Genomic DNA, 13,137 nt, shown 5'->3' with positions numbered 1-13,137 from the left:
GTGAGGGTACAGATGAACAGCAAGCGCAAAGACCCTGGAGTATTTAGGAGTCTGGAGTTGCCCTCCATTGCAGGTTTAGGAGGCAGTGACCCGATCTGCCTGCCGCGTAGCTGATTAACCCGATGAGCAGCAGAGTGTAGTCCCACTGGGAGCTGGGGTAGCCGTCCCTGGGAAGCGCAGGAGTGGACTGGCCCAGAACAGGGGTGGTGCTGACATAAAGAAGCAGGTAGACTGGAGACGAGTTGGTTGCTTCCTCACATGAAGAGGAGCTCCAGGGCATTCAGTCCTAAACGGAGTACCAGGTGGGTACAGGTCAGAGAGATGCAGGTCACCCCTCCTGCTCTCACACCTACACTGCTCAGACCAGAGGGGAACACAGATGAACAAATGAGCCATTACAGGGCAATGTGTTTGGGCTGACAGTCACCTGGTAGGGCTGGATTCAGCTTTAAGAAATCTGACAGTTTTCCAAACAAAAGCCAGACCCCGTCCTCTTACTAGGTGGGATGTATTTCAAAATCCTTCCCAGCCAGGCTTCCACAAGTGTGCTGCTCAGCTGACCCTAAGGCAAGGAGAATCACTCCCAGGGGGCAGATGAGGAAACTGGGCACAAAGTGGTTGTGCTTCTTGATAACAAGAGCAAGAACTCAGGCCTTCAGTGTGAGAATACTGTGACCCTCTACCCGGGCCTGCTCCCGTGTTAAGCACGACACTGAATGCTTCATGCTCGTGGCTGCATGGACATCACTGCTGGTTGTCAAATCCAAACCCATTCTCCTCTTCTTCCTTGAGACAAGTCTGAATTTGTTTGGAGCAGCAGGATGCCCATCCAAAAAGCTTGCTTTTGCAGGTTCCCTTGCAGCTATGGCTAAATATGGGTCCCATTCTGGCCAACGAGAGGTTAAGCCGAAGTCTGCTGGGGATGGGCGAAGGGGCCTTCTGGTAAAGCTACTGCTTTCCAATAAAAAGAAGCACAACCTTTGCATCGTTCTCCTTCCTGGAACGTGGATACCATATCTGGAGGTGTGGCAGCCATCTTGTAATTGTGAGGCTGAATTGAGGACGGCAGCACAAGGATTCAGACGGAGCCCATTCTCCCAGCCAGTGGCTCTGCCCTGGTCCACCCACACTCCCTTTCCTTCTCTTGTGCAACAGAGACTAGTTGCCTTATTTATGTCGCTGCTCCCTGGCTTTCTGTTACTTGTAGCAGAGTACAATCTTGACTGATAGAGGTCCTACCCAGATCCTCATTTTACAGATAAGGAAATAGAAGCTCTGCGAGGGAGCGAGGGAGTGTCACTAGCCCAAGGTCACATAGAGCCCGGAAGAGATGAGGCTGGAATGTGAGCCTGTATTCCTAACCACTTCATAGTAGCTCCTTGAATCCTACTGAAGAATACTAGCTTTGGAGAAAACTTGGCTTCAATTCACTTCTCCATTTAGTAGTTTGTTTGCCCATCTCCCCCTCACTGGAAGCATGCACTCCCTTCGCTCCGCTTGCTCTCTGCCACCTAGAACAGCGCTGGGCTGGTGGCGGGTGCTCAAACCCCGGCCCCCCCCCAAAAGAGCAATGACCGAATGCATGGCAAGATGGAGTGACTCTTCTGGAAAATGGGAACGCCACCACTGGCTTCACAGGAGGCTGTGAGGGTTCAATGAGGGATGAATGGAAAGCACAGGGCATGGTGTCCAGTTAGTGCCCAATAACTGGTTCCATTATTACCATCACAGGGGTATAACGTGGATCTCCTCTTCCAAAGACCTCTCCTCGTGACCAAAAGGGTTCATCATCTCTAGAGGATTCTTTTTTAAAACTTGGACACAAAAATGATTTCTCTACACAAACTAGCTATAACTCACAGGCCAAATACCCACAGCATTCCCCACGAATTCCCAGCTGCTCTGTAACGGGAGCAGCCTCCTCACCTCCCAGCCTTGGCCTTGGCCTTGTATTCTGCTTGCAGTAACTGCTGTGTACACCAATCCTTCCTCTTCCTTAGGCCAGTTCCCAAGCCGCCTCCTGGGTGAGGCCTTCTCTGATTTCCCCAGCCCATCTGGCACTGCCCCTCAGGAAAGTTACTGGGGCCCCGCCTGGCCCATCCGCTGCCTGATGTGGTGTCTGGAAAGGCCGACTGCCTGGCATGCCTGTTGGGTGCTGTATGTACGTGCATCAGCCCCCCCACAAGAGCGGCTCCTGTGGTCTTGGGGTCTGTATCGACTCTCCCAGGAGTGCTGGCACCTCGAGGACATGCTCAAGTCCATCTAATGAACAGGAGAATGAATAATCATGCTGCCTAATGTTTATATGGGGCCTATTATGTGCCCGGCATTGTTCTAAGCACTTTATGTGTATAAGCTCATTGATCAGCACAACAATCCCAATAATTAATAAAAATTAATTAATTATTTATTTAATTCATTTTGGCTGCGCCAGGTCTTAGTTGTGGCATGCGGACTCTTAGTTGCGGTATGCATGTGGGATCTAGCTCCCCGACCACGGATTGAAGCTGGGCCCCCTGCATTGGGAGCACAGAGTCTTACCCACTGGACCACCAGGGAAGTCCCGGCGCAACAATCCTTTGAGAGAGGTACTATTATCAACCCTACTTTACACATGAGGAAATTGAGGCATAGAGTGAGGTAACTTGCCCAAGGTCACACTGTTGGTTAATGGCAAAGCTGGGTTCAAATCCTGAAGACTGACTCCAGAGTCCATGCTCTTAACCTCTAGGCTCTCTTCCCTCCTTGTATGAATAAATGTACAAATGTCCCCGGCATGAAGAGAGCCACCTGGGGCCAGGCTTGAGTGGAAGGCAAAGCTCACTATTTTCCCCCTAAGCCAGAACAAACACTCTCAACCGGTCTCCCCGCATTCCAACCCCCTTCTTCTTTGCTAACCTGCCAATATTGAGGCTGAAAACCAGACACGCACTTTTCCAGCTGAGAAGTCTGATAGAAGGTACGAATCCTTCCTCATAAAAGAGCAGTACCATGGTCCTAGCTGGCTCCCTGCTTTCTGCCTCATGGCTGTGTTACCTGGAGCCCCAGCCACCACCTTGCAACCATGAGGAAAGGTCAAGCTGATTTCAGGAGCACGCACTTGGGGCCCTGACAATGTGCAGCTGTGGAACCAATCCCAGAACTGCCTTTTCTCTGGACTTTCTAGCTGAATAAGCCACTGTGAGTTGAGTCTGTGTTACTTATATACCAGGTTGAGATATAAACTATTTAGAACCCCATATGGCACAGGCAACAGGCAATCAGAACAGGTGGCGGCTGGTGAACATCAGCCTTGCTTGTATCTGATTACTCGAACGGGAGCTCCTTGAGGGCTGGGATCAGTGCCAGTGGTGTGTACTGTTGTGTCTCAGCACCAGCACAGTGCCTGGCACAGCGGGCACACAGGCAACATGTGGTGAATGATCCTCAATGATGTCTCTGGAGAGCGTATACAGTGTTGGGAGCACAGGCACTACGGTCTGATTGCCAACTACACTACCTTCCAGCTCCAAACAGGGCACTTCACCTCTCTGAGCTTTAGTTTCCTCATCTGTGAGGCTTCCGGAGGAAACATCAGTATCCATACGTGTGGAGCACTTAGCGCAGGACGTGGTGTGATGCCAGGGATGCATGGCAGCTTCTATCAGCCTCTTTTATCCTCTCAGTTTCCTTGCCTGGCAAATGGCTACCATGATCTGTCTCTGCTCTAATGAGATAAAATCTGAAAAAGTACAGTATAAAGCTTCCTACAAGCAAACGTTAATTCTTATTTTTGACGTAGTGCAGTGTGGCAGTTAAGAGCACGGACTGTGAACTCAGGCTGCCTGGGTTTGAATCCCAGCTCTGCCATGTGACCTTGGGCAAGTCACTTAACCTCTTTGTGCCTCAATTATCTCATCTGTATAATGGAAATAACAAAAGTACTTCTCTCACGGGGTTGACGTGAAGATTAAGCAAGTTAATATATAAAGCTCTGAGGGCAGTGCCTGGCACAGGTCACCACCAAGAAGTGTTAGCTGCTATTACCACTACTGGTATATGGACTCCTGGTACACCACTTCCTAGATGTGTGACCTTGGGCAAGTTACTTAATCCTCTGCCTTTCTCCTAAGACGGGGCTACTAGTAATACCTCCTTCATAGGATTATTATGCGAATTAAGTAAGTTAATCCATGTGAAGTGTCACGTACTTGAAACCAGGCCCGCTTTATAAGAAGGGCCCAGTGGATGTTGGCGATCCTCATCATTTCTGAGTGGGGGCTCTCTTGTGTGACTGACCTTCTACACTTGTATTTAACCCTCACATTGCTGTTTAACTTCCTTGTCTGCAGATCTGGCACGACCCCTCCCCCCCAAGGCTCCCCACCTCCAGGGAACCATCAGCTCCAGGAGGGCGCACAGCACACCCTGCCTCTCCCACAAGCCCAGTGCCCAGCTGGGTGTGCAGCTGCCCGCTAAATGTCCGCTGGCGTTGCTCAGTGGTGTGACACTCCTCTGGCCTCTCTCCTGGCCCAGGACACAGGCACCTCACGCAGGGGCTCCCTGAGAACACTACACCATCCATAACTCTCCCATCAAGAGGAGCCGCTCTGCTTGTGGGCACAGAGTGTCCTCAGGAGGGCCTTCCTTATGTCAGGCACACGATCCTCTGACCCGGAACAAAAGCAAGTGTCTGCTCTGAGCGTGGGACTGGGAAGCTTGGAGAGGATTCCTCCAGCAAAGGAAGAACGCGTAACCATGGGCAAACAGCCTGGAGCCTCCCAAGGGAGGCCTGTCCCAGGCAGCAGTGACCACAGAGCTGCCGCAGCCTTCCCTAGCAACCAAGGGACCACAGTGTCTGAGATGGTGCTTATCCCTAAGCGACGTGCCCCTGACCAGGTCATTTAGACCTCTGGCTTTCTCGTCTATAAAATGGGGTCAGGGACTTCCCTGGTCGTCCAGTGGGTACGACTCCACGCTACCACTCCAGGGGACTCAGGTTCGATCCCTGGTCGGGAAACTAAGATCCCGCATGCCACACGGCGCGGTCAATAAATAAATAAATGAATAAAATGGGATAAACTTCCCTGATTGACCCATTGCCTGACCTGCTCCGGATCACAGGGAACTACACTTCCCAGAATTCTGGCTAGGTTCCACCAATGGGCGTCAATGGCAGAAACCTGGATGGTGGAGGAGGCGAGAAGCCAGGATGGTTCTCCCTCTTGTCCCTCCACCTTGGACAGCATCTCGGGTAGGACGTGCCTCCCCACTCCCCTCAAAGCCCTGGGAGCTGGTAATAACCCCTCCCTCTTGCATCCCTCCAGCTCTGGTTGCTTGCCCCTCTGCCCCTGTTCGGCTTCTCTGCTCCTCCATCACTAATTTAACCAAATTCTCTATGTTGAATTCCCTCTGCCTGAAACACCTAGAGTGGATTTTGTTTTCCTGACAGATACACCTGCCTTGACTACATTTTAGGAGCACCTGATAATGAAAGGAGACGATACACTTGGAAAGTGAAAAGCACCACGCAAAGCAAGGATTATCTTATGGAAACGCCTCTCTTCCATAATGTACAGGCGCGTTCAGGATGTGGAGTTTAAAATGCCCCAAATGAAATGATACAATGTTTGAGATTTGCTTCAAAATAATCCAGAGACGGGGGATGGATGAAGCAAGATTGACTGTGTGAGGAAAACTGTGGGATTTGGAGACAGGCTCTTGTACACTCTTCTTACTACCGCTGTATATGTTTGAAATTTTCCATTAATCAAAACCAACACGTACGGGCTTCCCTGGAGGTGTAGTGGTTAAGAATCCACCTGCCAATGCAGGGGACACAGGTTCGAGCCCTGGCCCGGGAAGATCTCACATGCCGGGGAGCAACTAAGCCCATGCGCCACAACTACTGAGCCTGTGCTCTAGAGCCCGTGAGCGACAACTACGGAGCTCGTATGCCACAACTACTGAAGCCCGCGCACCTAGAGCCCGTGCTCCGCAACAAGAGAAGACACTGCAATGAGAAGCCCGCCCACCGCAATGAAGAGTAGCCCCCACTCGCCGCAACTAGAGAAAACCCGCGCACAGCAACGAAGACCCAACGCAGCCAAAAATAAATAAAATAAAGTTATTAAAAAAAAAAACAAAAACCCAACACGTAAGGGAAAACCGGTCCCTATTCTGTTTTTGGGCGTACAAACTGGCAGAACCTTTTTTGAAGGTAATTTGTCAATTAGATTAAAACCATGCACGTCTGTGGATCCAGTGATTCCAAAACCAAGAGAAATGCTGGCCCAAGAACCCAAAGCTGCCTGGACAAGGCCCCCCCACTGCTTGAGACAGAACAAAATGAAGGCAACCTGAAAGTCCCTCACTAAAGAACTGATTCAATGCATTTTGATAAATCCATATAATACAATCCCAGCAAGCCATTAAAAAGAATGAGGGCACATCTAACATGCTGACATGGTAAAATGCCCAAGAGACATTGATAAGGGACAAACCAAGCCGTGGAGAAACAGTATTATCACATATATACACACATACATATATACATACATACATATATATAAAAGTATGTGACCTCTGGAGGAAAAAGTCTGATAAATAGTAATAATAATAATATCTACAAATATGAATCTAGCATTTACCGTGTACCAGCACTTTATATGTGTGTGTGTGTGTGTGTGTGTGTGTGTGTGTGTGTATGTATGTATATATATATATATGTATGTATGTTACATATTATGTTCAGAAAACCCTATAAGGTAGATCCAATTACTGTCTCCATTTTACAGATAAGGAAACTGAGGCACAGAATTGTCAAAGATACATGTTGAAGTCCTAAGCCCCAGTACCTCAGAATGTGACTGTATTTGGACATAAAGCCAAAGAGGTAATTACACACACAGAGACACGACCATGTGGAGAGACAGCAACAGGGCGGCCACCAGCAAGCCGAGGAGAGAGGCCTTGGAGGAAACCAACTCTGCTGGCACCTTGATCCTGGACTTCTAGCCTCCAGAACTGGAAAAAAACACTGTTGTTTAAACCACCCAGTCTGTGTTTTTTTTGTTATGGCAGCAATAGCAAACTAATATAACTAGGTCACACAGCCAGTCGGTGCTGGAACCAGGATTTGAGCCCAGGCCGGCAGGGCTCCAGAGCCCATACCCTTAACAACATGGCTGACACAGCAAACCCTTTACCATGGTTGTTTTACCTCCAGAAAGTGAGACTGGGGGTGGGGTACAGGGAAAGGAGGAGTGAGACTTCGGATTTTTACTTCATAGGCTTTTATAATGCTTTATAATTTCTTAAAATATATCATAGTTCTAAAAATTAAAAACGAGTTACATGGAAATGAACATATACCACCCAACTCAAATGTGGGAGAAAGGAGTATATCTAGACCTGATTTGTCTTTTACAAGTTTCACTGTCTCTCATGGTTCCTAGGGAGCCACCACAGAGAAGCCAGAAGTGCCTGCACAGGCAGACATTCTGATGTGAATGAGAAGAAGAGAGGATAAAATATTTGAATCTTTAGAAACCTTTTTTTTTTTTGGCTGCACCGTGCAGCTTGTGGGATCTTAGCTCCCTGACTAGGGATAGAACCTGGATCCATGGCAGTGAAAGCCCGTGTCCTAACCACTGCGCTGCCAGAGAATTCCCTAGAAATGTTTAAACACCCAATAATGATGATGATAGTGATAATAATAATTGCTGATAATTTCATATCATATGTATGCTAGATACTGTCCTAAGTGCTTTTTTAAAACTTTTTGGCTGCATTGGGTCTCCGTTGCTGCACGTGGGCTTTCTCTAGTTGCGGCGAGCGGGGACGATTCTTCGTTGCGTTGCGCAGGCTTCTCACTGCAGTGGCTTCTCTTGTTGCAGAGCATGGCCTCTAGGCACGTGGGCTTCAGGAGTTGTGGCAGGTGGGCTCGGTAGTTGCAGCACGTGGGCTTAGTTGCTCGGCGGCATGTGGGATCTTCCTGGACCAGGGATCGAACCCGTGTCCCCTGCACTGGCAGGCGGATTCTTAACCACTGCGCCACCAGGGACGTCCCTGTCCTAAGTGCTTTATATATATTATCTTGTTAAGTCCTCAAAATATTTTAGGATATAGATCCTATTACCATTCCTGTTTTCTATTTAAGGAAATTCTGAGGCTCAGAGAGGTTAATTCACTCGTTGGGTTAAATGGCAGGGTCAGGATTCGAACCTAGGCCATCTGGCTCCAGAATTTGCCCCTCATGACCATGCCCTCCTGCCTCGCCTCAGCTCTGAAGGGGCCACTCACAGAAAGGGAAGCCTGACTCAGGGTAAGAGGTGCAGGAAGAGGCACGAAGATGCATTCAGCCAGACTAGTAATCAGAGCATTAAAACCCGAGACCCCACTTTATTGGGGTGATGCAGATTAGGAAGCAGGATGATGACAGCAAGTGGTGAGGAGCCAGTGGGAAGGCTGGACCCTCCTGCCCGCCGGGGAGAGCGTGGGCCAGAGCAGCAGCACGGAGAGCAACCCTGGCTATCCCTGGGGGAAGAGAGAATGCCTGTCTCCAGCCACAATGGGACCCCTGGACATAAACCCCAGGGGTTCAGAAGGACACAGGTATGTGGGTGCTCACTGAAGTACTGGCCGTGGTGGTGTGGAGCTGGGGGTGACTTGAACACCAGGGGACTAGAAATGTGAGGGTGGTGGATGCACGTCACATATGACTGTTCAGCAGGCAGACGTAAAGCACTGGAGCCCACAGAGCAACGAGATCTCAAAAACACGGCATTTGGTGAAAACCGGAAGAAAAAGAAAGAATTAGATATGGAGCCCAAAACCATTTCTTGAAGCAGATGCTTTCCTCAAACCTCAATATATATTTTGCAAGGATATGTACCTAGCTACAGACCCACCACAATCACCCCAGAGTGGGGGAGGGGATGGAAGGAGGGCTAGAGGATGAAGAAGGAAAAAATAACAACAAAAGTTTACCCAGTGACACGGGAGGCAACACACACATCGTTTCCACCAACAGACAAGTAGTCTGTGGGAGCAGGACTTGACTTGCCCTCCAATTTCTGGGGTTACGTGAGGACGGAAGAAGAGGCAGAAGGCAGAAACTGGACACAAATCACTACACTTCTTCAAAAGAAAATCTTTGCTCTCAAATGCCACGGTCTGTTGGGCCTGACACAATTTGTTAACTTTGCCTCGGTCAGGGACCGAGTCTGGAGGCCTTTCTCAGCTGTGGCAGGCATCTGGTTGTCTACTCAATACCCACTCCCCTCCTCCCCTGGAAGATGGACCCCAACTGGTCAAAGGCAATCAGGACATGGCATTCCTCTGCGGAGTTGACTGGCCTGGTAAGGAGAACACATGACCTCAGCTGGACCAATCCTAGACTAAAGGGAAGTATTTATAACCCATGAGGGACTGGGCTGTTTTTTTTTTTCTCTCTCTCCTGATGTCTGTGGACAAGAAAGCAGGTGGCCCTGTCACTGGCAGCCATCTTGGGGCCAAGAGGCACACATATATATATAGAGAGAGAGAGAGAGAGAGAAAGAGAGAGAGAGAGAGAGAGAGCGAGCGAGAGAGCGAGAGAGAGCGAGAGCAAGAGAGAGAGAAAGCTCTAGGATGAAGCTAACACTGAGAACCTTGATGGCAGACATTTGAGCTGCTGACCCTACCTCGCCTGCCGCCCACTCACTTCTAGACTCCCAAGACATATTAAATGTCTTTACCGTTGGCCAGATGATGTCAGTGTTTTTGTTACTTGCAACTAAAAGCATCCTAACCGAGAACCACAAACTAGGCAGCCATTTTTCGACTGTTAAACGAGGAAAATCCCTGCAAGAGGGAAATGGGGCATCTGAGACACCAACGGGAAGGGATGCTGAATCCCAGCGTACAGAGAACATTTACAAGTCTCCAGGTGCATGTCCCCTGCCTGTTGGGTCAGCACCACACATGCGATGCCACAGAAACAGGCAGTGGCGCTGTCCCTGGCACACAAGGGGTCCGGAAACCTTCAGCAGTGGGTTACTTCGTTTCCTTCATTCTTCACAAGAACCCAGTTGCAGCCAGTTTCCTATGTTCTATTTCTCCTGAAAACGGCAGGGGGTTAATCCCCAGCTGGCTGGAGCTGAGGATGAGAGACAGGACAAGAAGCCCAGCCTGGCTCTCCTGCAGCGACTCTGTTCCTGAATCAAAGGCTGAACATCTGGATGTAGGTACCCTGATATCTGAGCACAGCTGGACTCTCTGACATGGCACACGGCCTGAGGACTTCAGCGAGGAGACCCCACCAGCTGCATCGGAATCAAGGGAAAGACCCAAATGAGATGAAAGGGGAGTCAAGGAGACCTGCCCTCTGGAGCTGGCCTGCCCTGGTGCCAATGGCCTCTCTGCCATTGTGACCCTTGACAAGTGATTTCATTTGAGCTGCCTCATCTATAAATCAAGAACAGGGACTTCCCTGGTGGTCCAGTGGTTAAGACTCTGCACTTCTACTGCAGGGGGCACAAGTTCGATCCCTGGTTGGGGAAGTTCTGCATGCCGTGCAGTGCGGCCAAAAAGAAAAAAAAATTTTAATAAAAATATAAAAAATAAAATAAAATAAGAACAGAAGTACCCATCTCACAGAACTGTTGTACGGATAAAATGAACTAACACGTGCAAAGTGCTTAGCATGGAGCCTGGCACAGAGTAAAAGCTTTAAGAAATGTGAGCTATTTTATTATCATTATGATCTCATGGTATCTATCTAATAAAGTATAATTACGTACAGTAACATGTACCTGTCTGATGAATTTTGACACATGTCTACACCTGTGTAACTCACACCCCAAACAAGATGTAGAGGCTGCCAACCACACACATTAACTGAGCGCCTTGTTCCAGGAGTCATCCCTGACCCTCTTCTTCACAGACTGGTCTGTTGAAGACCTACAAGGCTCTCTCGCCAGTTCGCTTTCATCTGCATTCAGGCCCACTTGCTGTAGGCTCTGTCCTCCAGTTTCCCTGACCCCAGTCTCTCAGTGTGGCAGCCACAGTTATCACTTAAAAATGCAGATCTGACCAGGTCCCTCTCCTGCCTGAAACCCTTCCGGGGGCTGACCTCAGGGTAAACCCTCAACCCCTCCCTTGGCCTACAGGCCCTATGCTCTGCCCTGCCCTGCCCATCTCCCTCACCTCTGCAGACAGATCCAGATCCCCCTTTCTCTCTCTTCCCATCTCACTGGCAACTTTTTTTAATATCCATTTTTACTGAGGTAATTGTAAACTCACGTACACTTGTAAGATATGATACAGAGAGATACTATATACACTTTACCCAGTTTGGCAAATGGTAACTTTCTGCAAAAATGAAGTACAATATCATAACCAGGAAATGGACATTGAAACAATCTACAGACTGTATTCAGATTTCCTGTATTCATTTGTGTGTCTGTCTTCTGTTCTATACCACTTCATCACCTGTGTATGTCTATGTATCCACTATCACAACCAAGATATGAGCAGTTTCATTATCACAAAGATAGATCCCTCATGTTACCTTTTATAATCACACTCACTCCTTCATAACCCCCTATCCCTAACCCCTGACAACCACCAATATGTTCTCCATTTGTATGATCTGGCCATTTAAAAAGGTTGTATAGGGGCTTCCCTGGTGGTGCAGTGGTTGAGAGTCTGCCTGTCAATGCAGGGGACACAGGTTCGAGCCCTGGTCTGGGGAGATCCCACATGCTTCAGAGCAACTAAGCCTGTGCACCACAACTACTGAGCCTGCGCTCTAGAGCCGGCAAGCCGCAACTACTGAGCCCACGTGCCACAACTACTGAAGCCCGTTCTCCGCAACGAGAAGCCACCACAATGAGAAGCCCACGCACCACAACGAAGAGTAGCCCCCTCTCACCTCAACTAGAGAAAGCCCGCGTGTAGCAACGAAGACCCAATGCAGCCAAAAATAGATGAATTAAAAAAAAAAAAAAGTGCAATGGCTGGGTCATATGACAGTTGCACACTTAGTTTTTAAGAAAGTGCCAATCTGTTTTCCAGAGCGGCTGTACCACTTGACATTCCCACCAGCAAAGTATGAGAGACCCAGTTCCTCCACATCCTTGTCACTGGCAACTCTGGATCATTCATTCGACAGATATTATTGAGCAGCTCCTGCGTGCCAGGTACTAGATGTTGGGTTTACACCACCAAACAAGACACATAATTCACATTATCAAATAGGAGCTTACACCCTAAAGGGTGTAGATAGGCAGAACACAAGTCAACAAACTGAGTAAGTGCTAAGAAGAAACTAAACAGTGATGTGATAAGGAGAGTGGGCAGGCAGGCGGCACAGCACAGTGATTATGAAGCCACACAGCCTGGGTTCAAATCCTGACTCCACCACTTCCCAGCTGTGGGGCTTGGGCAAGTGACCTGACCTATCTGTGCCCTGGTTTCCTCATCTGGTTCCTCTGAATACCCACCTCCTAGGGTTGTTGGGAGGACTGAACAAGATCCTGAGTGCCACGGGGCCAGCCACTCGGGTCTGGATGTGGACTCCATCAGTTTAAAAGTCTCTATAAGAGCCTCTGAACTACCGCATTGCTGAGAAGCCACACTTAAAAGTTTTGTGGGTTTCCCGAGACAGGATGCACTCAAGTGCTCAGAAGGAAGACCCCCCACCCCCGCCCCGCAAGGGTCAGAGCCCCGCTCTGGGAGCTCCGGGAATGGGCGGCCATGGACACGACAGAAGAAGGGACAGCAAGGCCCTCCACTTACCCAGCAACTGGCAGAGGCCACTCCAGCAGAGGAGATGCCAGGACAGGATCAGAGGAACTGCTCAGGGTACCTGGGCCTCTCCATATACCCTGGGAATCTGACACCATTCCCAGGCTGGAGGACTCATCTGAGCCCTTGCTGAGGGGCTGGGGCACAGGGCCTCCCCAAACTCTTGGCCCACAAAATAGCCATTTCCTGTGCAGAGCTGAGGAGACAAAGGTAACCTGGAAACTCTCCTCTCCACCCTGTCCCACCTCTCTCCAGGGCCTGGCCCACAAGAGGGAACTGACAGAAGCATATTGGTTGGCATCTTACAAAAGAAATAGGGAAATGGGTGGGGGTGGAGCTATTGGCAGCTCCAGGCCCAGGAGGAAA

General features: G+C 49.4%; 1 protein-coding gene and 1 non-coding gene across 16 annotated transcripts in view; one reads left to right on the top strand and one right to left on the bottom strand.

The window, feature by feature from the left end:
• SIPA1L3 (signal induced proliferation associated 1 like 3) overlaps positions 1-13,137 on the bottom strand; it is a 237,901-nt gene that overhangs the window by 115,161 nt on the left and 109,603 nt on the right. The window lies entirely within an intron of this gene.
• TRNAR-UCU (transfer RNA arginine (anticodon UCU)) lies at positions 10,451-10,523 on the top strand. Its single transcript has one exon. It is a non-coding gene; the product is annotated as a tRNA-Arg (tRNA).

This window comes from Orcinus orca, chromosome 20, assembly GCF_937001465.1.
Source record: "Orcinus orca chromosome 20, mOrcOrc1.1, whole genome shotgun sequence".
Lineage (NCBI taxonomy): Eukaryota > Metazoa > Chordata > Mammalia > Artiodactyla > Delphinidae > Orcinus > Orcinus orca.
Note: the sequence above shows the minus strand (reverse complement) of the source record. Positions and strands in the feature narration are given on the sequence as shown.